The following is a 24968-nucleotide window of genomic DNA, read 5'->3' on the forward strand; positions in this document are numbered from 1 at the left end:
CATATTGGGTCTCTACACTATCCAGTCGCCTTTGGTATTATATGCAAATAATGTTACTATATAAAGAGACATGAAATTAAAATAATTATCCTTATTCTTTTTTTAAAAAAGTTTTTTAATATGTTTTTAAATGTTTTAATGTGTTTTATTTTTTATGAAATAAAAATCAATAAAACAAAACAAAAGCAATAAAATGAAAAATAAAAATGTACTCCAAATGTGCTAAAAAACTGGCTTTTATCAAAAGAAACTGCTTGCTTTTATGAAAAGAAACTGTGTGCCTGCAACGTTTCGACCTGAGAGGGTCTTCTTCAGGCAAGGCACACAAAGAAAAATAGAGAGCTCTGAAAAACCATGTTGCTTCTTCGGTGGTCAAGACGAGAATGAGGGCTTGTACTCGGCGCCCCTTATGTAGGCGTCGGGTTAGGTTTGAGGCAGTAACGTGCAGTGAGGTCCATGGCTGGGTAGGCAGGATCAGTCAGAGCTTAAATCGCATACAAAAATAATATTATGTAGAACTCAATATTAAAACCACTGCAAAGTCAGTCAAATGCCGCTGTCAGAAACGTAGCTAATTACTGACACCAGCGGATTATAGCGCGCACAAAATACCAGTCTGTATGGAAAGTCCTCAAATTTTTTTGTCCCTTTCTTTGGATTAAATCCTTTAGTTCAGGGGTTGGTTTCCCATCTAAAATTATTTTTTTCCCCTCAAAAGTCAAGGTTGAAAATTTTCTCAGCTCAGAAATCTCCATCTTCGCTAGCCGAAAACACTGCACAGCGGCGGCAACAACAGCATCGCGAGACCTTGGGAGGGGTTCGGGACATGTCGGGATCCGAGATTCCCGACATGTGCCGACTCGGACTGTGGAGGCAGAGAAGCGTTGTGCCTCAATGAAGCCCATTTAAGACAGCGTGAGAACAGACTACGCATGCGCGAACCTCCTAAACTGTTTGCATTCATTTCACACAGAGCAGAGAGGTTGAGTCTGCCTCAGCCTCCTGTATTCACATACGGCAGCTTTGAAAACAAGCTCTCCTGAGTAGTGGCATTCCTTATACCGTTAAAACAACACATTTCACGTTTTCATTTTTTAATTTTAAAACAATAAATCAACAATCAAAACAAAATTATACAAAATTTTTTTTTTTTAAATATTACTTTTATTTCTTTTTCTTTTTTGTCATTAGCCTAGGTGAGGCACTGCCTACCCTGCCTCACCTGACTGCACATCACTGGTTTGAGGACACGGTTAGGTATATAGGGTTTTTACGATCGTCATACAAAGTCATAACTCTTGATAGGAAGGTCCTAGGGACTTGAAACCATGCTCTACCCCCATGTATGACGGGTCAAGGAGTCCAACGGTACCACCCATTCGGCTCTACGACCTTCCGTTCCGGAGATAGCTCAATCTTGGTCCTAGAGACTCGGGACCACTTCCAGTGTGTTCAGCGTCGCCGATATAGTGGGGGTAGAGCCCGGTTTGAAGTGTGTGGGACTTACCGTTAAAAAGTTAAAAAATGTGTTGGGTCGAAAATTTTTCTAAGTGTTGACAGCCATAATCCTCCACTCAGGTTGTGTTTAGGAGCACGTTTCAGGTCATTTGGAGTCGTTTGATAGTCTTGAAAGTTGGTTTTTGGTTAGCATCGTTAGCATGTTTGCTAACAGGCGGTGGAAGGTCCCCGAAAGGGTTAGGGTTAGGGTAGGACGTGGGTTACGGCCCCGTCCTCCCTGGGGAGGACCGAGGAATGCACGGTCCTTCCCTCCGGGACCCCTCCCTCCCCGGTCCCAAGAAGACCAATCCTGGTCCAAAGTTTGGGGTCGAGAATTATAGGTCCGCATACGGGAGCGACCCCTTCTCCCGTAGCGGACCTGCTGCCACCCTCCATCAGCCATGATGGAGGGCTGGTAAAGTTTTTCAATATTTTTTTAAGATTTTTTTGTTATTTTTTTGTTAAATAAAAGAAAGAAATGAAAATAATTCTTTGAAAAATAAAATAAACTAAAAATTCCTTATAAAAGGGTTAAAAAATAAATGTGTGCCGCTGTGGCGACGTTTCGACCTGTTTTGGTCTTCCTCAGGCCAGGGCACACCCAGTGAATCAAAAAAAGCACTGTCCAAAAAAGCAGCTGTCCTCTACAGCGCATCAACAGAGAATGAGCCTGCTCGCTCGGCCTCCCCTCTTATAGAGCACAGGCTCCGCCCATTCGGCTTTCTGTGTGAACTAAAAACAATCGCCACAAAATGTTTTAACCAAAATCAAATTGCTTTAAATTCCCCAAAAGAATAATTTTAACCTTTAATAATTTGAATACTACAAATTATATAAAATAAAATACACATGTACTTTTTAATACTTGAAATAATATGTATATAATCTATAAAATTATTTATTAAATATTTATTAAATTTTAACTTATTTATTCTTGTATTTATTCAATACAGAATATGTATAGGGCTAAAAATAGGGGTTAAGTGTGGGATGGGGTAAGGATATGGGAATGTGGTTAGGATCAGGAAAAGGGTTAGGGTTGGGGTTAGGGAAAGGAATTGGGTTAAGGGGTAGGGAGTGGTTAGGGTTAGGAAAAGGAATTGGGGTTAGGGTTAGGAATGGGGAGGGAATTAGGGCAAGGGTAAAGTGGTTAGGGTTAGGGCAAGGGACAGGATGGGGGATAGGATTGGGATAGGGTTAGGTCGTTTAGGCTTATCGCGATGACTCACCCCGTGTCGACATTGGCCAACTACGGTTTGCAATAGTGAGACACCGAATTGCACTGGCCGGCGCTTGTCACTCGAGGGTCCCTCCGCTCTGCGTGAGTCCACGATACGCAACAATTGTAATAAGAGAGAGAGAGAGAGAGAGAGGGAGAGAGGAAGAGGAAGAGAGAAAGAAGAGCAAAGAGGAGAAAGAAAAGTGTTAGGACATCTGGCGTGGGACATGTGGATACATATCTACCAACAACCTATCCTGAGAGGACCACATTAGCGGTTTAAAGGACCCGAGCTTTCCTGTCACTCGAGGGTCACGACGCTCTGCGTGAGTCCATAGAGAGTGAGAGTGAGAGAGAGAGAGAGAGAGTAGAAAAGAGAAGAGAAAAGAAGAAGGAGAAATGGTAGGATGTCTGGCGTGGGACATGTGGATACATATCTACCAGCAACCTATCCTGAGAGGACCACATTAGCGGTTTAAGAGACCCGAGCTTTCCTGTCACTCGAGGGTCACGACGCTCTGCGTGAGTCCATAGAGAGTGAGAGTGAGAGAGAGAGAGTAGAAAAGAGAAGAGAAAAGAAGAAGGAGGAGTGTTAGGATGTCTGGCGTGGGACATGTGGATACATATCTACCAACAACCTATCCTGAGAGGACCACATTAGCGGTTTAAGAGACCCGAGCTTTCCTGTCACTCGAGGGTCACGACGCTCTGCGTGAGTCCATAGAGAGTGAGAGTGAGAGAGAGAGAGAGAGAGAGAGTAGAAAAGAGAAGAGAAAAGAAGAAGGAGGAGTGTTAGGATGTCTGGCGTGGGACATGTGGATACATATCTACCAACAACCTATCCTGAGAGGACCACATTAGCGGTTTAAGAGACCCGAGCTTTCCTGTCACTCAAGGGTCACGACGCTCTGCGTGAGTCCATAGACAGTGAGGGTGAGAGAGAGAGAGAGAGAGGGAGAGAGAGTAGAAAAGAGAAGAGAAGAGAAAAGAAGAAGGAGTGTTAGGATGTCTGGCGTGGGACATGTGGATACATATCTACCAACAACCTATCCTGAGAGGACCACATTAGCGGTTTAAGAGACCCGAGTTTTCCTGTCACTCGAGGGTCACGACGCTCTGCGTGAGTCCATAGAGAGTGAGTGAGAGAGAGAGAGAGAGAGAGAGAGGGGGGGAGAGAGAGAGAGAGTAGAAAAGAAGAGAAAAGAAGAAGGAGGTGGAGGAGTGTTAGGATGTCTGGCGTGGGACATGTGGATACATATCTACCAACAACCTATCCTGAGAGGACCACATTAGCGATTTAAGAGACCCGAGCTTTCCTGTCACTCGAGGGTCACGACGCTCTGCGTGAGTCCATAGAGAGGGAGTGAGAGAGAGAGAGAGAGAGAGAGAGAGGGGGAGAGAGAGAGAGAGAGAGAGAGAGAGAGAGAGAGAGAGAGAGAGGGGGAGAGAGAGGAGGGTAGGGGGATGAAGGGGAGGGAAGAGAAGGAGGGAACCTGCAACATCAACTTGGTGGTCCCCAAAAGGACCCGTAGAAATGCTGAAAAGCAAAATGGTTAAGGGAGAACAACTACTAGAATGTAATTTAAGTTAATTAACAAATTATTATTTTATTTTATATTTGTCATTAAATTAAATTGTATTATTTTATTATGTTTATCCTCTTATACTGTTTTGTTAGTTTGTCTCCTCTAAATGTTTAATTTTATTTTTGTATTTTGTTCTATTTTATTTTATTTTATTCCTGTTTTTGTATTCATTCCTGGATGAATAAATTAAGTAATAAACTAAGTAATAAACTAATTTAATAAGACGAGTTGTGGAACACATCGTCAGTAGTGGACCCCAGGATCATCGGGTGTTTCGGCCATTATCACTAGACACCCTCACCCGAGGAAGGCCCGCCGAGATTGATCAGATCCCGGTGTGTGTTCCATAGCCAATTAACGGAGGTCAAAGGTTAAAACTAAAAGGCAGTGGGTGTCAGGTGATCATATTAGTGCTAATAAAGCCTAGTTTTATTAGTATTATTTCCATATTAATACTATCACCCAGCCATCAGTAATTAAATCAGAAAATTAAATTAAAAAATATATTAAACTCAATAAAGCGGTTTCAGATTATAACAGTAAAGATTACTTTTAATATGACATTTAAAACATGTCCGTTAAGCGAACACCAACATGTGTGACGCTAACCGCAAAGGAGGGGAGATTAAAGCAGCTATAAACAATTTTAGTTAAATTATGTGGTTATTTTAAGTAAACTAAATAAATATAAGTTTAATTGGAAACCTCCAAAGAGCCATGCAAGGTCTAGGTGAGGAAGAGAAGAGGGACAAAACTAAATAAAGGACAACTTACCCACTGATCAGTCCAGACTGGGTGTTAGCACCACCAGGTAGCCTCAGTCCAGCCAATCAGAACCGAGGTCCAGCCCTCCTCCGCCGTCACCCGGTGTTCAGGCCACTCCTGTGCCCCATACACCGCACGACTCCAGGAGGTGTGTCTAATTTAAATTAACTTTATAGATGTGGGCGAGTGCCCATCGTCAAGAGGTCACTGTGTGAGACGGGGTGTTCAGTCATGGGTCAGAATGTTAAGAAATTAAAAGTATCAAAAGCGGCCATGAAAAGTAAAAATTCTGAAGCCGCACGATTAGACGAGTCTGGGAATATATGACAACAAGGTCTTTTAGCCTAGTTAAACCACTAAAATAAGGAAAAAACGGGAAAAAGTCAGATTACCCAGAAGGCCCCAGACCAGGAAGTAGAAGAAATTCAAGAGGAGCCATATTAGGATGAAAAAACATATTAAAGGGGACAAAGTGAAGATTTCAAGAGCCACTAAGGGGTTGTCAGCTGCCGGCTTTCCATCGGTGTAAATCTCAAGAGACCATGACCACCCCAAGGGGGCGCAACAGTCTCACAAAGGGAGACTTCCTGGAGTAACTAAGCTCTCGAATGTCACAGAGAGTTGCAAGTTACCTCCATTCCCACTAATTCAGGGTCCAGCTTTCCAACGATGTCATTCTCCAGGTGCCATGGGGGTCCGATCCAGGGAAAAAAAATTTTAAAAGGCCAAGTGATGAGCAGGATAAAACTAAGAAGGGTGGGGGAAGATGGTTAGGGTTAGGGAAGGGGTGGGGGAGTGGGTAAGTTTAGGAAAAGGGGAAGGGGAGGGTTAGGGTTAGGGTTAGGACAAAGAGGATTTTGGGACCCCGCCATCCCGAAGGGATGGCGAGGTCCATGCACACTCCATCCAGCATCCCCATGATGGACCAGCCCCATCAACACCAGGACAGGTCTTTGGGGTTAAGGTTAGGGTCAGGTCCCAGACAGTGTTGAATTGGGTTAGAAGGGGGGCAGGGTTAAGGTTAGGGTTAGATTTAAGGTAAGGGTGTAATAAAGGGCAGATATGGTTAGGATTAGGGTACAATCAAATGAGGGTAATGTGTAGAGTCCAAATGGTTAGGGTAAGGATTAGAGGGTTAGGGTGAGGTTAGGTTAAAGGCCATAGATCGAATTGGAATTAAAGGGGGAGAAGTTAGGTTTAGGCACGGAAATAAATTCTCTCATTAAGACCGTGTGGGAAGGTTGTCCCAAGTTTATTGACCCAATCCCTCTCTGCTCTCCTTCTCTGGGCCATGGACCAGTGTGGGTTACATTCCAGGACCGAGACCTGCACCGCATCCCAGCCATGGGAGACAAAATGCTGGACTACATGGCGGTTAGTATTTTTTTGTTTTGTAATATTGTGTTTGTGAACCACAAAACGAGCCTGTACCGTCATACCTGTTTCCCCAATATACCTTTTACCACATTGTTTGCAGATGATAATATAAACACAATTTCTGGTGTGAACACTACCTTGTGTTGAGATCTTAAACACCTTTTGTGTCCGTGAATCACATATCCACTCTATTTGTTTAAAATAATTCCTTTGTGGGCCAGTTTTTCGTCCTGCTTGTGGTTTGACCTTTGACCTGACAAGGTAATCTTTAAGGTTTTTATTTTTTCTGAAAGCAGAAATTATCCTTAAATCGTTATGGGGTTGATTTAATTTCATAATTTCCTGAAAATTTATTTTAATTTGTTTAACTAATTTCACTGTTGATGGTGAATAGGTGGTAACACAAGGAAGAGCAGTTGAAACCAGAATGGGTTTAGACTGGAGAAATGATTTGAAGCTGCTCCTGAGGAAAGTCCTAGAGTACCCTCTGCTGGACAGAGCGGAGAACAGCACTTTAGTGGCCTGTTTAAAATCCTCTTGCTGTGTACATATTCTGTGAAACCTTAATAATTGTGATTTTATTAGCCCTGCGAATGTGTGTCTCGGGTGAAAACTGTTTTTGTGTAAAAGTGCGTGTGTGTCCGTGTCTTTGAAATAAACTTTTATATCCAATTTGTTGTGTTCTGAAAATTGTGGTCCTTTAAATGTGGTTGTATCCAGGAAATTGATAGAATAGAGATCGGTAGTGGATTTTAACTTTATGGAGGGGTTATGGTTGTTAAGAGTATCTAGAAAAGTAGCAAATTCTGCTCTCGTATAGGTCCAAATACCCCAGATATCATCAAGATATCGGTAATAATGTAGGGGTTTTTTATCACATTTCTCAAGTGCTGCTGTTTCCCACTCCGCCATGAATATATCTGCATATGCAGGGGCGAATTTTTTGCCCATGGCAGTGCCTTTTACTTGAAGAAAATATCTGCCATCAAATTCAAAATCATTACGACTCAGATTAATCTCCAGTAGTTTTAATAGATAATTATCTGGTCTTCTTATGTCCCTGAATCTATGAAATATATTTCTGACAGCTTGAATACCCTCCCGTGTGTCAATATTAGTGTAGAGACTGTCAACATCAATTGTAAAGAGAATCGAATCTGTGGGGATTTTTAATTTTTTAACCTTGTCTATGAAATCATATGTATCTTTAATGTAGCTCTCGTGTTTGGTTGATAACGGATTTAAATAATAATCAATGAACTCTGCTGACCTGTACGTCTCACTGCTGCAGTCGGACACTATGGGACGTCCTGGAGGGATTTCAAAGGGTTTGCTCCAACTTGCTGGATCTTTGTGAATTTTAGGAAGTAAATAGAATCTCCTAGGTCTGGGTTCGGAGTGTCCAATTAAATAATTTCTTTGTTTGGCATTAATGTATTTTTTCTCATATAGTTTCTGAAAAATTTGAGTAATCTGGCTGAAGGTTTCAAGATAAATGGGCCTGGACAGTACAGAATAATATTTTTTGTCCCTTAATTGTCGGTGTCCCTCCCATAAGTACTGATCCAAGTCCATTGCCACAACCACACTGCCCTTGTCTGCTGGTTTGATTATTAGGTTTTGGTTATTCATTAGTTGTTTAAGGGCTACATTTTCTTCCTGTGACAAATTGGGTGTGATTCTTGGGGTTTGGAAGGAACTTTGAAAATAATCCAGATCCAATTTAGTCAATTCAAGGATGTGAGGTGGCAGGCTTACTTCTGGGGGGGTCCAGCTAGAAGGGGGAGTAAAGGGCTGTTTTTCTGAGTCACCCCTGTCCCCATAATAGGCCCATATTTTTAGTCTCCTATGGTAATTTTGGAGGTCCAGCCTCGATTGTAATTTTATATTTTTGTTGCTACCCTTAGTGGGAATAAAATTCAGACCCCTGTTAAGTAATGATAGCTGTGAAGTAGTTAGTTTAACTTTTTTTGCTAGAACCATCACATTCTTAAACCCCTCCTGAAAAAACAGGTTGTTGGGGATCTTTAGTTTACCTGGTTCAGCCAGTGATCAAACATTTTGGTGGCGGTGTGATGAGTCCAATGGACTCTGTCCACCTCCACCATGAAGTCTTTGCTGGGAAGTAGTGGGATAAAGTCACAGTTTTTGATAATGTAGTTATTAAGTACCTGCAGGTTACGCTGGTCCCTCTGTGGGAGGTTGGTGGAAAAGTTTATTAGTGGGACCAGGACAGTGGCTCCAGAAAATCTGTTCTTAGCCACTCTCATAGTTCTCTGTAGCTGCTTGATGCTCGTTCCATGGGACTTTTGGTTCCTGCTGTTAAGTCCAAAGGATAAGACTAGGGTCTCCAACCTAGTGGTGCAGACAGCCTTCTGCAGAAGAGACTCCGCTTGATGAAAGGTCGCTCCAGGATAGCTGTCCACCTGTAGGTCCTCATTCTGGAAGGGAGGGAATCTGGAGACATTGGAGTCCCCGATGATGACAATTTTTTTCCTGATACACAGAGCCCAGTCTTTCAGTTTGTTGGTGGTATTTACGTGTCTAGTGGGTCTGCGTGTGGGTGTATGTGGTGTGGACCGTGGTGTCAGCTGTTGGGAGGAGCTCTGGTTCAGTATGGGAGGTTGTGGAGGTACCATAGGAGACAGAGTACCGTCCCTCTGAGGGGTGGTGGCGTGACTGTCCTGTCCTTGTAGTCGAGGTGTGAGAAATGAGATTCCGGGTGACCCCCGGAGGCCTAGAGGTGCGATCCTGGGAGAGAAGGAAAGGGGGTCCGGCTTGGTACTCGGGCTAGACTTGTCACTCACTAACTCCTCCTGTGTCAGGTCCAGAATACCGGGGTCATCTAAGGACACACAGGGGTTGTATGGGGGAGGGGGAGGAGGAGGGGGGGCGAGTGAGGTGTCTGGTGTAGATGTAGCTGTCGTAGAGGGGCTGGTCGGTTGAATCGTCGTGTGGACGGGTCCTTCTTTGACCCTGCTGGCCCTCTGCTGTCTCTGAGGTTGGGGGCTGGATGCCGCTCCCTGGAGAAACGGAGATCTGAAAAGTGCAAGAAATGGAGAAGGGAGAGGAGGAGGAGGGGGAGAGGGAGGAGGAGGGGGAGGAGGAGAGGGAGGAGGAGGGGGAGAGGGAGGAGGAATGGGAGAGAGAGAGGGAGGAGGAGGAGAGAGAGAGGGAGAGGGAGGAGGAGGAGGAGAGGGAGAGGGAGGAGGAGGGGGAGAGGGAGGAGGAGGAGGAGAGGGAGAAGGGGGAGGGGGGCAAGGGAGAGAAGAGCGAGGTGGAAGAGGGGGAGGAAGAGGAGGAGGGAAAGAGAGAAGGGGAGGAGAAGGGTCGTCGTCATTCGCCGAGAGGAAAGGGGACCAGTCGCCGCCCCTTTGGTCAGTCATCGTGGCCACCGATGTGGCTGTGGCTCGAGGAAGAGGGGGAGGTGGGATGGAGTCATCCTGTGTAGATGGGACTGTGCCTGTGTGCACCTGCGCCTGGACCGTGATGGATCGCGTGGTCGCTGGTGGGGGGACACTCCCGTCCCGAGGGCTCTTTGTAGTGTCTGTAGGGGCCTGTTGTGTGAGGTTGGCCTTCAGGAATGCCTCAGCCTCTTGTATGGTCTCTGGTTTGAGTCTGCGGCCTAAATTTCTCCTGGCCCAGGACGTGGCCACCTGAAAAGGGTCCTGCCAATCCAGGTTGGAAAGCTCTGCCAGGTCCTGAATGTCCTTATTCATATTGTCCTCATAATGTTGTTGTAATATGACTATGGCAGTATGCTCCCAATTTCTGGCATTACCCTCAAGTAGTGACTGTGTGGTGCCGTTGGGGGACGCTGGTTTAATGAAATTAGCCAGATTTTCCGTGGTCTTCCTGATTGTGGGGGGTGGATCAGTCCCCGATACATTTTTAAGATGATGGACCGATTTAATGATTTTGTGAATAATTCGGACCTTGCGTGTGAAGTCTGGATCCTCTGATAAGATCCTGTTCTGGGATCGGGTGTTTGTGTTATTGTGTGGCTTACTGGGTGGGTAGTTGTCCCACCTGTTGCCGTTGTTGGTGTGAAGCCGTCGGTTGTATGATGAACCGGCGCTCGTGGGCAGACGTCCTCCGCGATCCCAAACAGCTGGCTTTTGAGAGCGCGGTTGCGGACGATTAGCCGGCGGAAGTCGGCGGCCGCCAGGACGTGTTGAATCGACGCGATCGGAACGCTGGTCCCCTCTGGTAACGGAGGCGTAGGAGCGTCTCATTCTTGGAGGCTGCCGGTAGCGGCGGGGGTACGAGTCCGTCCTTTGCGCCCATCGGTCGGCATACTGGATCTCCGTGTGACGCCGCCGCTCTCGGCCCCGGCGATAGCTCACCTGGGTCCAATCGTCCTCCTCGTCCTGCGGTTCCGTGCGCCGTCGCTGCTGTCGGCCTCGGCGATAGCTCACCTGGGTCCAGCCGTCCTGATCGTCGTAATAATCCATAGTGTTGAACGTTGTACGTTTGTGAAAAATGTTTTTTTTGAAAAATTAAAAGTAAAACTCAAAAATGTAACTAAGGGAGGCACCAAACTGTGGCGTAAGAAGGAAAGTTAAATACTGAAAAGTGCAACAGAGAAGGGGACTTCTTCCACTGACACTCGGTATTTATTGCATATAAAAAACAAAATACAACAAGCTGTAATCGCTCGCGACGTTTCGGTCCGAAAAAGGACCTTCTTCAGGCTAGCTTGTTAAGAAAAATAGTTGAAGAAAATGCGAGTGTCAGCGCTCAGTAGCTCCTAGCATGTATCTCAGGCTAAAGGTCAGGGCGGAGATCAAGGGGAGTCAAGAGCAATGTCCGCGCCACCCCTGACAAGCCAATCAGATTCTCCAAAGTTTCTTACTTGGTGTGCCCGGAAGTGCAGATGGAGAGACAGAGCGCCGACCTCAGACGGTCTTAATTAGTACACTACATTGGTCTTAATTACCATAATTAAAGAAATAGGCATTTACATCATACACATAAATAAATTGTTTTTACAATCAACATAGAATAGATCGTACTGTTATGCTCATATGTAGAAATCCTTGCCATAATGAAATCCCGATCCAGGAAAAAACAATCCGGATTCATAAACGAAGGAATGGGTGAGAAATAGGACCTTAGTCAATGTGAGTACATCAATAAGGAGGTCCGTATGAAGCAAAATGGGTGTGTAACCTGTAGTCCACAAGGAGGTCATATAATAGTAGTAATAATAATGAACTGTTCCACATGGAAATCTATTGGAAAACCAAGGGACCAAGGAAAGAACCCGGTAAGGAAGGAAAGAAGGGGACAGGGCCAGACCAAGAGGGGAGCTGGAGGCACCGGCGGGTTAGGACAAAGAGGATTTTGGGACCCCGCCATCCCGAAGGGATGGCGAGGTCCATGCACACTCCATCCAGCATCCCCATGATGGACCAGCCCCATCAACACCAGGACAGGTCTTTGGGGTTAAGGTTAGGGTCAGGTCCCAGACAGTGTTGAATTGGGTTAGAAGGGGGGCAGGGTTAAGGTTAGGGTTAGATTTAAGGTAAGGGTGTAATAAAGGGCAGATATGGTTAGGATTAGGGTACAATCAAATGAGGGTAATGTGTAGAGTCCAAATGGTTAGGGTAAGGATTAGAGGGTTAGGGTGAGGTTAGGTTAAAGGCCATAGATCGAATTGGAATTAAAGGGGGAGAAGTTAGGTTTAGGCACGGAAATAAATTCTCTCATTAAGACCGGGTTAGGGTTAGGGAGAGGGGACTGATCCCATACCCCCTAAGGGGATGGGTGGTGCACGGTCCATCGCCCTGGCTGAGACTGTCCTGGCCTCTCTTATGCTCTCGCTCCCATAATTGGCCTTCTTCTTATTCTTTGTTTAAGTTTTCTCTAAGTTTCTTCTTCTTTAAGTTTTCTCTTCTTTCCCCTGTGACCTCTGCTGTGCCCTTCGCAACGTTTCGACATCCTTTTGTGTCTTCTTCAGGCGGTAAGCACAGTCTTTATTTCCCCTTTGTCACTTCTTTTGCTTCTCTGTTTCTTTAATTTAGAATTTAGTTTTTCTGGCACCCCCTATTCTTTCCTTGGCACCCCCTTTATGTTCTCCTTCTTGGGTTTTGGGTTGGGATCAGGACTAGGATCTCCTGGGGTTAGGGTAAGGGTAAAATGACTGGGTTGGGGTTAGGGTTGGGTCTTGGGTTAGGATATAGACCAGGACAGCTCAGACCAGAGGAGGCACTGGCTGGTTAGGGAGAGGGGACTGATCCCATACCCCCTAAGGGGATGGGTGGTGCACGGTCCATCGCCCTGGCTGAGACTGTCCTGGCCTCTCTTATGCTCTCGCTCCCATAATTGGCCTTCTTCTTATTCTTTGTTTAAGTTTTCTCTAAGTTTCTTCTTCTTTAAGTTTTCTCTTCTTTCCCCTGTGACCTCTGCTGTGCCCTTCGCAACGTTTCGACATCCTTTTGTGTCTTCTTCAGGCGGTAAGCACAGTCTTTATTTCCCCTTTGTCACTTCTTTTGCTTCTCTGTTTCTTTAATTTAGAATTTAGTTTTTCTGGCACCCCCTATTCTTTCCTTGGCACCCCCTTTATGTTCTCCTTCTTGGGTTTTGGGTTGGGATCAGGACTAGGATCTCCTGGGGTTAGGGTAAGGGTAAAATGACTGGGTTGGGGTTAGGGTTGGGTCTTGGGTTAGGATATAGACCAGGACAGCTCAGACCAGAGGAGGCACTGGCTGGTTAGGGAGAGGGGACTGATCCCATACCCCCTAAGGGGATGGGTGGTGCACGGTCCATCGCCCTGGCTGAGACTGTCCTGGCCTCTCTTATGCTCTCGCTCCCATAATTGGCCTTCTTCTTATTCTTTGTTTAAGTTTTCTCTAAGTTTCTTCTTCTTTAAGTTTTCTCTTCTTTCCCCTGTGACCTCTGCTGTGCCCTTCGCAACGTTTCGACATCCTTTTGTGTCTTCTTCAGGCGGTAAGCACAGTCTTTATTTCCCCTTTGTCACTTCTTTTGCTTCTCTGTTTCTTTAATTTAGAATTTAGTTTTTCTGGCACCCCCTATTCTTTCCTTGGCACCCCCTTTATGTTCTCCTTCTTGGGTTTTGGGTTGGGATCAGGACTAGGATCTCCTGGGGTTAGGGTAAGGGTAAAATGACTGGGTTGGGGTTAGGGTTGGGTCTTGGGTTAGGATATAGACCAGGACAGCTCAGACCAGAGGAGGCACTGGCTGGTTAGGGAGAGGGGACTGATCCCATACCCCCTAAGGGGATGGGTGGTGCACGGTCCATCGCCCTGGCTGAGACTGTCCTGGCCTCTCTTATGCTCTCGCTCCCATAATTGGCCTTCTTCTTATTCTTTGTTTAAGTTTTCTCTAAGTTTCTTCTTCTTTAAGTTTTCTCTTCTTTCCCCTGTGACCTCTGCTGTGCCCTTCGCAACGTTTCGACATCCTTTTGTGTCTTCTTCAGGCGGTAAGCACAGTCTTTATTTCCCCTTTGTCACTTCTTTTGCTTCTCTGTTTCTTTAATTTAGAATTTAGTTTTTCTGGCACCCCCTATTCTTTCCTTGGCACCCCCTTTATGTTCTCCTTCTTGGGTTTTGGGTTGGGATCAGGACTAGGATCTCCTGGGGTTAGGGTAAGGGTAAAATGACTGGGTTGGGGTTAGGGTTGGGTCTTGGGTTAGGATATAGACCAGGACAGCTCAGACCAGAGGAGGCACTGGCTGGTTAGGGAGAGGGGACTGATCCCATACCCCCTAAGGGGATGGGTGGTGCACGGTCCATCGCCCTGGCTGAGACTGTCCTGGCCTCTCTTATGCTCTCGCTCCCATAATTGGCCTTCTTCTTATTCTTTGTTTAAGTTTTCTCTAAGTTTCTTCTTCTTTAAGTTTTCTCTTCTTTCCCCTGTGACCTCTGCTGTGCCCTTCGCAACGTTTCGACATCCTTTTGTGTCTTCTTCAGGCGGTAAGCACAGTCTTTATTTCCCCTTTGTCACTTCTTTTGCTTCTCTGTTTCTTTAATTTAGAATTTAGTTTTTCTGGCACCCCCTATTCTTTCCTTGGCACCCCCTTTATGTTCTCCTTCTTGGGTTTTGGGTTGGGATCAGGACTAGGATCTCCTGGGGTTAGGGTAAGGGTAAAATGACTGGGTTGGGGTTAGGGTTGGGTCTTGGGTTAGGATATAGACCAGGACAGCTCAGACCAGAGGAGGCACTGGCTGGTTAGGGAGAGGGGACTGATCCCATACCCCCTAAGGGGATGGGTGGTGCACGGTCCATCGCCCTGGCTGAGACTGTCCTGGCCTCTCTTATGCTCTCGCTCCCATAATTGGCCTTCTTCTTATTCTTTGTTTAAGTTTTCTCTAAGTTTCTTCTTCTTTAAGTTTTCTCTTCTTTCCCCTGTGACCTCTGCTGTGCCCTTCGCAACGTTTCGACATCCTTTTGTGTCTTCTTCAGGCGGTAAGCACAGTCTTTATTTCCCCTTTGTCACTTCTTTTGCTTCTCTGTTTCTTTAATTTAGAATTTAGTTTTTCTGGCACCCCCTATTCTTTCCTTGGCACCCCCTTTATGTTCTCCTTCTTGGGTTTTGGGTTGGGATCAGGACTAGGATCTCCTGGGGTTAGGGTAAGGGTAAAATGACTGGGTTGGGGTTAGGGTTGGGTCTTGGGTTAGGATATAGACCAGGACAGCTCAGACCAGAGGAGGCACTGGCTGGTTAGGGAGAGGGGACTGATCCCATACCCCCTAAGGGGATGGGTGGTGCACGGTCCATCGCCCTGGCTGAGACTGTCCTGGCCTCTCTTATGCTCTCGCTCCCATAATTGGCCTTCTTCTTATTCTTTGTTTAAGTTTTCTCTAAGTTTCTTCTTCTTTAAGTTTTCTCTTCTTTCCCCTGTGACCTCTGCTGTGCCCTTCGCAACGTTTCGACATCCTTTTGTGTCTTCTTCAGGCGGTAAGCACAGTCTTTATTTCCCCTTTGTCACTTCTTTTGCTTCTCTGTTTCTTTAATTTAGAATTTAGTTTTTCTGGCACCCCCTATTCTTTCCTTGGCACCCCCTTTATGTTCTCCTTCTTGGGTTTTGGGTTGGGATCAGGACTAGGATCTCCTGGGGTTAGGGTAAGGGTAAAATGACTGGGTTGGGGTTAGGGTTGGGTCTTGGGTTAGGATATAGACCAGGACAGCTCAGACCAGAGGAGGCACTGGCTGGTTAGGGAGAGGGGACTGATCCCATACCCCCTAAGGGGATGGGTGGTGCACGGTCCATCGCCCTGGCTGAGACTGTCCTGGCCTCTCTTATGCTCTCGCTCCCATAATTGGCCTTCTTCTTATTCTTTGTTTAAGTTTTCTCTAAGTTTCTTCTTCTTTAAGTTTTCTCTTCTTTCCCCTGTGACCTCTGCTGTGCCCTTCGCAACGTTTCGACATCCTTTTGTGTCTTCTTCAGGCGGTAAGCACAGTCTTTATTTCCCCTTTGTCACTTCTTTTGCTTCTCTGTTTCTTTAATTTAGAATTTAGTTTTTCTGGCACCCCCTATTCTTTCCTTGGCACCCCCTTTATGTTCTCCTTCTTGGGTTTTGGGTTGGGATCAGGACTAGGATCTCCTGGGGTTAGGGTAAGGGTAAAATGACTGGGTTGGGGTTAGGGTTGGGTCTTGGGTTAGGATATAGACCAGGACAGCTCAGACCAGAGGAGGCACTGGCTGGTTAGGGAGAGGGGACTGATCCCATACCCCCTAAGGGGATGGGTGGTGCACGGTCCATCGCCCTGGCTGAGACTGTCCTGGCCTCTCTTATGCTCTCGCTCCCATAATTGGCCTTCTTCTTATTCTTTGTTTAAGTTTTAGGGTTAGGGTTAGGGTTAGGGTTAGGGTTAGGGGTTAGGGGTTGGGGTTATGGGTTATGGGTTATGGGTTTTGGGTTAAAGTTAATTTGCACGGGCCTAAAGTATTGTAGAAAGAAAAAGGGTTAGGGTTAGGGTTAGGGTTAGGGTTAGGGGTTAGGGTTAGGGTTAGGGGGTTAGGGTTAGGGTTAGGGGGGTTAGGGTTAGGGTTAGGGGTTAGGGTTAGGGTTAGGGGTTAGGGGGAGGGGACTGAGCCCGTCTCCTGTTCCAGGAAACGGGACGTGCGCGGTCCATCCCCCGGCGACCTCCCGCTCCCCTGTCCCAAAACTGTTGATGGGTGCGACCCCGCCCTCTCTTGTAGGTAACGGTGGTCCACCCATCCTCCTCGTCGACCCAACGGGGTCTCATCAGGTTAATGTAGCCTTTGTTATTATAATTTAATCACAAATTAAATATTCTACAAAACAATAAAACAAAATAAACACAAAACAAATTATTTGTTTAGAAAAACTAACTTAAAACTCTCTATTTAGTTGTTTTAAATAAAAAGTGTGTGCCTATGAGGCGACGTTTCGACCCCTGTGGGTCTTTTTCAAGCCTAGGCACACTGAAATCGAACGAGAGTGAAAAAACGCAATAAAGAAGAGAGCTTGCAGACACAACCTGTCTCTCTGAAGTTCCAAGAAGGAATGAGGCTTCCGCGGCACTTACTCTGCCTTATATAGTAGCCCCTCCCTTCAACCAAAACTCTACTTGTAGATAACCTTGGTTTTAACTAATATTTATTTTTTTAAAAACTAGAATCAGTATAACTAAATTAAATTTACTCTCTTCTTGTATTTAAATAAAAATCTTTTTTAATTTTAACAAACTCAATGAAATTACTCTCTTATATTTAAATAAATGTTATTTTAAAAAAACTTAAAAACAAAATAACTAAATGAAATTACTAACTTGTATTTAACTTATTGTATTTAAAAACTTATATATTTATTTATTTATATATTTATACTATACACATAAAAAACAAAATGAAAGGGTTTTGGACTTGGGCTTTGGGTTAGGACTGGGTTAGGGCTAAGGACAGGGGTAAGGGATCTGGTTAGGGTTAGGGATCGGGATGGGGGTCAGGTTAGGATTAGGGGTTAGGGATTGGGATAGGGGTTAGGATTAGGAATTGGGATCTGGGTTAGGGTAAGGGCATGGGATGGGGGTCAGGATTAGGGCTAGGGATGGGGGTCAGGTTAGGGTTAGGGTTAGGATTAGGGATTGGGATGGGGTTGGGGTTAGGGCAAGGGATTGGGGTTGGGGTAAGGGTCAGGAAAATGGGTAAGGGTTTTGGATTGGGGTATGGAAGTGGGAAGGGGTAGGAACTAAGGTTAGGTTTAGAAAAAGAAAACCAGGTAGGGGCTAAAAAGGTTCGGTGCAATTTCCACTCAAACATTTAAACCAAATGGATTCCTTGTACTTAAATTATGAATCCATCTACGTTCAACTTTCTTCCTCTCGAAATCACTCCAGGAAATATTCCTTTGGAGTCCTGCAACTCTGAAAGATTGCAATCCATGAAAAACAAAATGCTGAACAATCAACATCTCCATTTTTGTCTTATGTCGGATGTTATAGACGTGCTGAGTCACTCTCAGGCTTATTGAATTTCTTGTTTCTCCAACATATTTTTTACCACATTTACTACAAAAAACAATATAAATACAATTGGTCGAACGCCAATTAAACCGTTGTGCGATTTTAAATATCCGCCTAGTGGCTGCATTTCGAACATACGTCAATTGACAAAAGTATTTTTCCAAACAATTAATTTTAATATGCCCAATTGGTTGGAGCCTGGCATGAACCAACAAATCTCTAAGATTTTTGTTTCTTCTATAAGCTGAAATGATCTGGTAATTGGCCAAATTGCCTTGATTTTTAATTGTTGTCAAAAAATTGTCCTTGAATTTATGATTTAGTAATAAACTAATTGAGGAAAAAGTAGTAATTAAAGGAATAATTTCCCCATCAATGTTATCCTTCTGTATCCGAAAAGCTTTAAAACTATTTCTTAAAAAGGATCTCGAATATCCTCTCTTTCTTAAAGCACTAAACAAAATCCTGACAGCATCCTTGAAGTCTGCATGTTGTGTGCATATCCTCCAAAACCTTATTAATTGGGATTTAATTAGTCCTCTAAAGGTATGTCTTGGATGGAAACTAGTCTTAAACAATAGTGCGTGCGTATCTGTTTCTTTAAAAAACACTTTGATGTCCAATGTGCGTGTCTCACCATATTTAGGACCCTTGTAAATTGTTGTGTCTAAAAAATCAATAAATTTTTCATGTGTATTATATTTAAGTTTTATCGATGAATCATGTGTATTCAAAATTTTAATGAACTCTTCAAATTGGTCCAATGTTCCCGTCCAAATTCCCCAAATATCGTCTAAATACCTCAAATAATGCAATGGTTGAACAGGGCACTTTGCCAAAGCCGCCTCTTCCCAAATTGCCATAAAAATGTTAGCATAGGCGGGGGCAAACTTTTTGCCCATAGCTGTCCCTTTGATCTGTAAATAAAATTCCCCATTAAATTCAAAATCATTTCTAGTTAAATTTATGTTTAATAAGTCCAAAATATGTTGATCAGGCCTCTTAGGATCCGGGTATTTTTGAAAAACTTTTTTAACTGCCATCAAACCCGCTGGAGTATCTATATTGGTATACAAACTATCTATGTCTATGGTAAAAAAGAACGAATTTGGAGGGACTTTTAAAGTTTTAACAATCTCAATGAAATGATAAGTATCTTTAACGTACGAATTATGTTTTATGGACAAAGGATTCAAAAAATAATCTATAAATTCTGCAGTGCGATACGTCTCACTACTGCAATCCGAGACGATGGGTCTTCCTGGTGGTAACTCAAAGGGAATTGTCCACTTCTCAGGAGCCTTATGGATTTTTGGCAAAATATAAAATCTCCGTGGTCTTGGTGTAGATTCACCTTGTAAATATTTAACTTGCTTTTCTGAAATGAATTTTTTTCTTTTTAAATCTTGTAAAATATTATGAACTATCGGTATTGTTTCTAAATAAATGGGACCATCCAACTTTTTATAATATATTTTGTCTTGTAATTGTCTGTAAACTTCCTGTGTATATTGTTCCCTACTGAGTATAACCACCGCACTCCCTTTGTCCGCAGGCTTAATTACAATTTGCTTATAATGCATTAATTCTCTCAAAGCCTTGACTTCACCCTGCGTCAAATTAGGTTTCTCTTTATAAGGCCTAAAATGTCGCCTAAAGAGATCATTGTCCTTATCAATCAAAGTCTCAACAAATGGTGGCAATTTCCCCGGTGGTGGTATCCAACCGGTTGATGACACAAAAGGGATAAGTTTCTTCCGCTTCCCATCCTGGAAATATGAAGCCAATTGGATTTTGCGATGATATTCTTGAACGTCCAATTGAAGCTGCTGTTTCTGATTTTTGTTTATGTCAAGTGTTGGAATAAACGTTAATCCCTTGTTCAACAAATCGAATTGTGTTTGTGATAATTTAAAGTTTTTTGCTAAAATTACCACATTCTGAGAAACTAAGGGCGGTGTCCCCTCATTCCCCACTTGCACAAGGCTTTGGGGATCTATAAGTTTAAACATTCCGCCCAATGACGCAACATCGCCTTGGCCGTTTGGGAAGTCCAATGAACGTGATCCTTTTCTGTTTTGAAGTCCTCCTCTGGCAATAACGGAATGTAAGGCATGTTGCGCTCAAGGTGTGCATTCAACACCCTGAGTACCTCCCGTTCCTTCCAAGGCAAGGAGGTCGAAAAGTTCACCAGCGGAATCCACAGTTCCGCATGTGGAAAAACTTTCTTCGCCGTGCGAAATGCCGCTTGCAGTTGCTTGATAGCTGTGGCCTTCGCGTTCTGTGTCCTGGAATTCAATCCAAAAGACAGGACGACCTTCTCCACCTGTACATGGCTGATGGCTTTCCCCAATATGGATTGTGCATGGCGGAAATTAGCACCAGGGTAACTGTCGATCTGGAGATCTGGGACCGAAAAACTCGGGATTCTGGACAAATTTGAGTCCCCGACAATGAGCCATTTTTTAGATACACTCAGGCCCCAGTCCACCATCTTCCGATCAGTATTAATATGTCGTGTCACCCTGGTAGTACGCTGTTCAGGAGTGTGAACCAAACTTTCCCCTTGAGAATCATCTCTATGAACCTGAGCTGTCACTTGTTGCTCAGCCCCGAGTCCCTGTTTGGCGTTTACCACAGAACGAGGTGCAAGGGTCGGTGTTCCATCCTGGTTCACACCCTCATCATCATCAAAAAGGGAAAAATCGAAGTTATCCCAGGAACTGTGGAGAACAGGAGGACTCTCTCTTTGTCCCTCCTCCTCAATGTTCTCCACCAAACTAACATCAGAAAGAATACATCCCGTAGGCTTCAATTTCCCACGCCTCACACGTTGCTGTTTGGGAGTTTCTTGGAGAGGCAACTGAATCAAGGGCTCCTCCTGCTGGTAATCAGTAGTCCCAGGATCTGGAGACCACTCCAAAACCACTTCTGTGTTTGTGGCCACCGTGTTGTAGACCTTAGGCTGTGAAACAACCGTTTGAGGTGACGTTTGAGCCACTTCCACTGGCTCCTGTGTCACTTCAGTTGGCGGCTGTGGATGTTGCCCCCCTTCTGTTGGTCTGTCCTCAACACGGCCAGCCATGACCAGTGCTTCTGCATAGTCAATGACTTCTTGTGTAATACGGGGTAGATTCTTACGGGCCCATTTAACAGCCACCTGAAAGGCTGTTCGCCAGTTGGGACCCAAATCCCCCGAAAGATCTGCCAAGAGTGTCTCCAGACCCATCTTGTAATGTTCCTCCAGAATGAGCAAGGTGTTGTAGCCCCAGTTCTTCGCATTCCCCGTGATCATGTCCATAGTGTTATCTGTAGGACGCGCAGGCTTGATCATATCAGCCAGAATATCCACCATCCGAGCAATCATTCTCGGCTGTTGACTCTCAGGTTTTGGGGTAACATTTTGCAAATGGTGGACCATCTTTATGATGGAATGCAACTGTCGCACCAATTTGCCAAACAGTGGGTCAGTTGGTTGACGTCCCTGATCTTGATTGGCTGGGGGCCCCCGGAATCTAGGGCCTCTCCTCGGTACAAAGTTCGGGTTAGCCTGGCTAACCACCGAAGCATATGTCCTGTATTGGGGACCAGGGTAACGAGAGAAACGACCCGCGGGAGGCACTGGCTGGTTAGGGGGAGGGGACTGAGCCCGTCTCCTGTTCCAGGAAACGGGACGTGCGCGGTCCATCCCCCGGCGACCTCCCGCTCCCCTGTCCCAAAACTGTTGATGGGTGCGACCCCGCCCTCTCTTGTAGGTAACGGTGGTCCACCCATCCTCCTCGTCGACCCAACGGGGTCTCATCAGGTTAATGTAGCCTTTGTTATTATAATTTAATCACAAATTAAATATTCTACAAAACAATAAAACAAAATAAACACAAAACAAATTATTTGTTTAGAAAAACTAACTTAAAACTCTCTATTTAGTTGTTTTAAATAAAAAGTGTGTGCCTATGAGGCGACGTTTCGACCCCTGTGGGTCTTTTTCAAGCCTAGGCACACTGAAATCGAACGAGAGTGAAAAAACGCAATAAAGAAGAGAGCTTGCAGACACAACCTGTCTCTCTGAAGTTCCAAGAAGGAATGAGGCTTCCGCGGCACTTACTCTGCCTTATATAGTAGCCCCTCCCTTCAACCAAAACTCTACTTGTAGATAACCTTGGTTTTAACTAATATTTATTTTTTTAAAAACTAGAATCAGTATAACTAAATTAAATTTACTCTCTTCTTGTATTTAAATAAAAATCTTTTTTAATTTTAACAAACTCAATGAAATTACTCTCTTATATTTAAATAAATGTTATTTTAAAAAAACTTAAAAACAAAATAACTAAATGAAATTACTAACTTGTATTTAACTTATTGTATTTAAAAACTTATATATTTATTTATTTATATATTTATACTATACACATAAAAAACAAAATGAAAGGGTTTTGGACTTGGGCTTTGGGTTAGGACTGGGTTAGGGCTAAGGACAGGGGTAAGGGATCTGGTTAGGGTTAGGGATCGGGATGGGGGTCAGGTTAGGATTAGGGGTTAGGGATTGGGATAGGGGTTAGGATTAGGAATTGGGATCTGGGTTAGGGTAAGGGCATGGGATGGGGGTCAGGATTAGGGCTAGGGATGGGGGTCAGGTTAGGGTTAGGGTTAGGATTAGGGATTGGGATGGGGTTGGGGTTAGGGCAAGGGATTGGGGTTGGGGTAAGGGTCAGGAAAATGGGTAAGGGTTTTGGATTGGGGTATGGAAGTGGGAAGGGGTAGGAACTAAGGTTAGGTTTAGAAAAAGAAAACCAGGTAGGGGCTAAAAAGGTTCGGTGCAATTTCCACTCAAACATTTAAACCAAATGGATTCCTTGTACTTAAATTATGAATCCATCTACGTTCAACTTTCTTCCTCTCGAAATCACTCCAGGAAATATTCCTTTGGAGTCCTGCAACTCTGAAAGATTGCAATCCATGAAAAACAAAATGCTGAACAATCAACATCTCCATTTTTGTCTTATGTCGGATGTTATAGACGTGCTGAGTCACTCTCAGGCTTATTGAATTTCTTGTTTCTCCAACATATTTTTTACCACATTTACTACAAAAAACAATATAAATACAATTGGTCGAACGCCAATTAAACCGTTGTGCGATTTTAAATATCCGCCTAGTGGCTGCATTTCGAACATACGTCAATTGACAAAAGTATTTTTCCAAACAATTAATTTTAATATGCCCAATTGGTTGGAGCCTGGCATGAACCAACAAATCTCTAAGATTTTTGTTTCTTCTATAAGCTGAAATGATCTGGTAATTGGCCAAATTGCCTTGATTTTTAATTGTTGTCAAAAAATTGTCCTTGAATTTATGATTTAGTAATAAACTAATTGAGGAAAAAGTAGTAATTAAAGGAATAATTTCCCCATCAATGTTATCCTTCTGTATCCGAAAAGCTTTAAAACTATTTCTTAAAAAGGATCTCGAATATCCTCTCTTTCTTAAAGCACTAAACAAAATCCTGACAGCATCCTTGAAGTCTGCATGTTGTGTGCATATCCTCCAAAACCTTATTAATTGGGATTTAATTAGTCCTCTAAAGGTATGTCTTGGATGGAAACTAGTCTTAAACAATAGTGCGTGCGTATCTGTTTCTTTAAAAAACACTTTGATGTCCAATGTGCGTGTCTCACCATATTTAGGACCCTTGTAAATTGTTGTGTCTAAAAAATCAATAAATTTTTCATGTGTATTATATTTAAGTTTTATCGATGAATCATGTGTATTCAAAATTTTAATGAACTCTTCAAATTGGTCCAATGTTCCCGTCCAAATTCCCCAAATATCGTCTAAATACCTCAAATAATGCAATGGTTGAACAGGGCACTTTGCCAAAGCCGCCTCTTCCCAAATTGCCATAAAAATGTTAGCATAGGCGGGGGCAAACTTTTTGCCCATAGCTGTCCCTTTGATCTGTAAATAAAATTCCCCATTAAATTCAAAATCATTTCTAGTTAAATTTATGTTTAATAAGTCCAAAATATGTTGATCAGGCCTCTTAGGATCCGGGTATTTTTGAAAAACTTTTTTAACTGCCATCAAACCCGCTGGAGTATCTATATTGGTATACAAACTATCTATGTCTATGGTAAAAAAGAACGAATTTGGAGGGACTTTTAAAGTTTTAACAATCTCAATGAAATGATAAGTATCTTTAACGTACGAATTATGTTTTATGGACAAAGGATTCAAAAAATAATCTATAAATTCTGCAGTGCGATACGTCTCACTACTGCAATCCGAGACGATGGGTCTTCCTGGTGGTAACTCAAAGGGAATTGTCCACTTCTCAGGAGCCTTATGGATTTTTGGCAAAATATAAAATCTCCGTGGTCTTGGTGTAGATTCACCTTGTAAATATTTAACTTGCTTTTCTGAAATGAATTTTTTTCTTTTTAAATCTTGTAAAATATTATGAACTATCGGTATTGTTTCTAAATAAATGGGACCATCCAACTTTTTATAATATATTTTGTCTTGTAATTGTCTGTAAACTTCCTGTGTATATTGTTCCCTACTGAGTATAACCACCGCACTCCCTTTGTCCGCAGGCTTAATTACAATTTGCTTATAATGCATTAATTCTCTCAAAGCCTTGACTTCACCCTGCGTCAAATTAGGTTTCTCTTTATAAGGCCTAAAATGTCGCCTAAAGAGATCATTGTCCTTATCAATCAAAGTCTCAACAAATGGTGGCAATTTCCCCGGTGGTGGTATCCAACCGGTTGATGACACAAAAGGGATAAGTTTCTTCCGCTTCCCATCCTGGAAATATGAAGCCAATTGGATTTTGCGATGATATTCTTGAACGTCCAATTGAAGCTGCTGTTTCTGATTTTTGTTTATGTCAAGTGTTGGAATAAACGTTAATCCCTTGTTCAACAAATCGAATTGTGTTTGTGATAATTTAAAGTTTTTTGCTAAAATTACCACATTCTGAGAAACTAAGGGCGGTGTCCCCTCATTCCCCACTTGCACAAGGCTTTGGGGATCTATAAGTTTAAACATTCCGCCCAATGACGCA

The sequence above is a fragment of the Chelon labrosus genome (genome assembly GCF_963514085.1).
Source record: "Chelon labrosus genome assembly, chromosome: 23".
In the NCBI taxonomy this organism is placed as follows: Eukaryota; Metazoa; Chordata; class Actinopteri; order Mugiliformes; family Mugilidae; genus Chelon; species Chelon labrosus.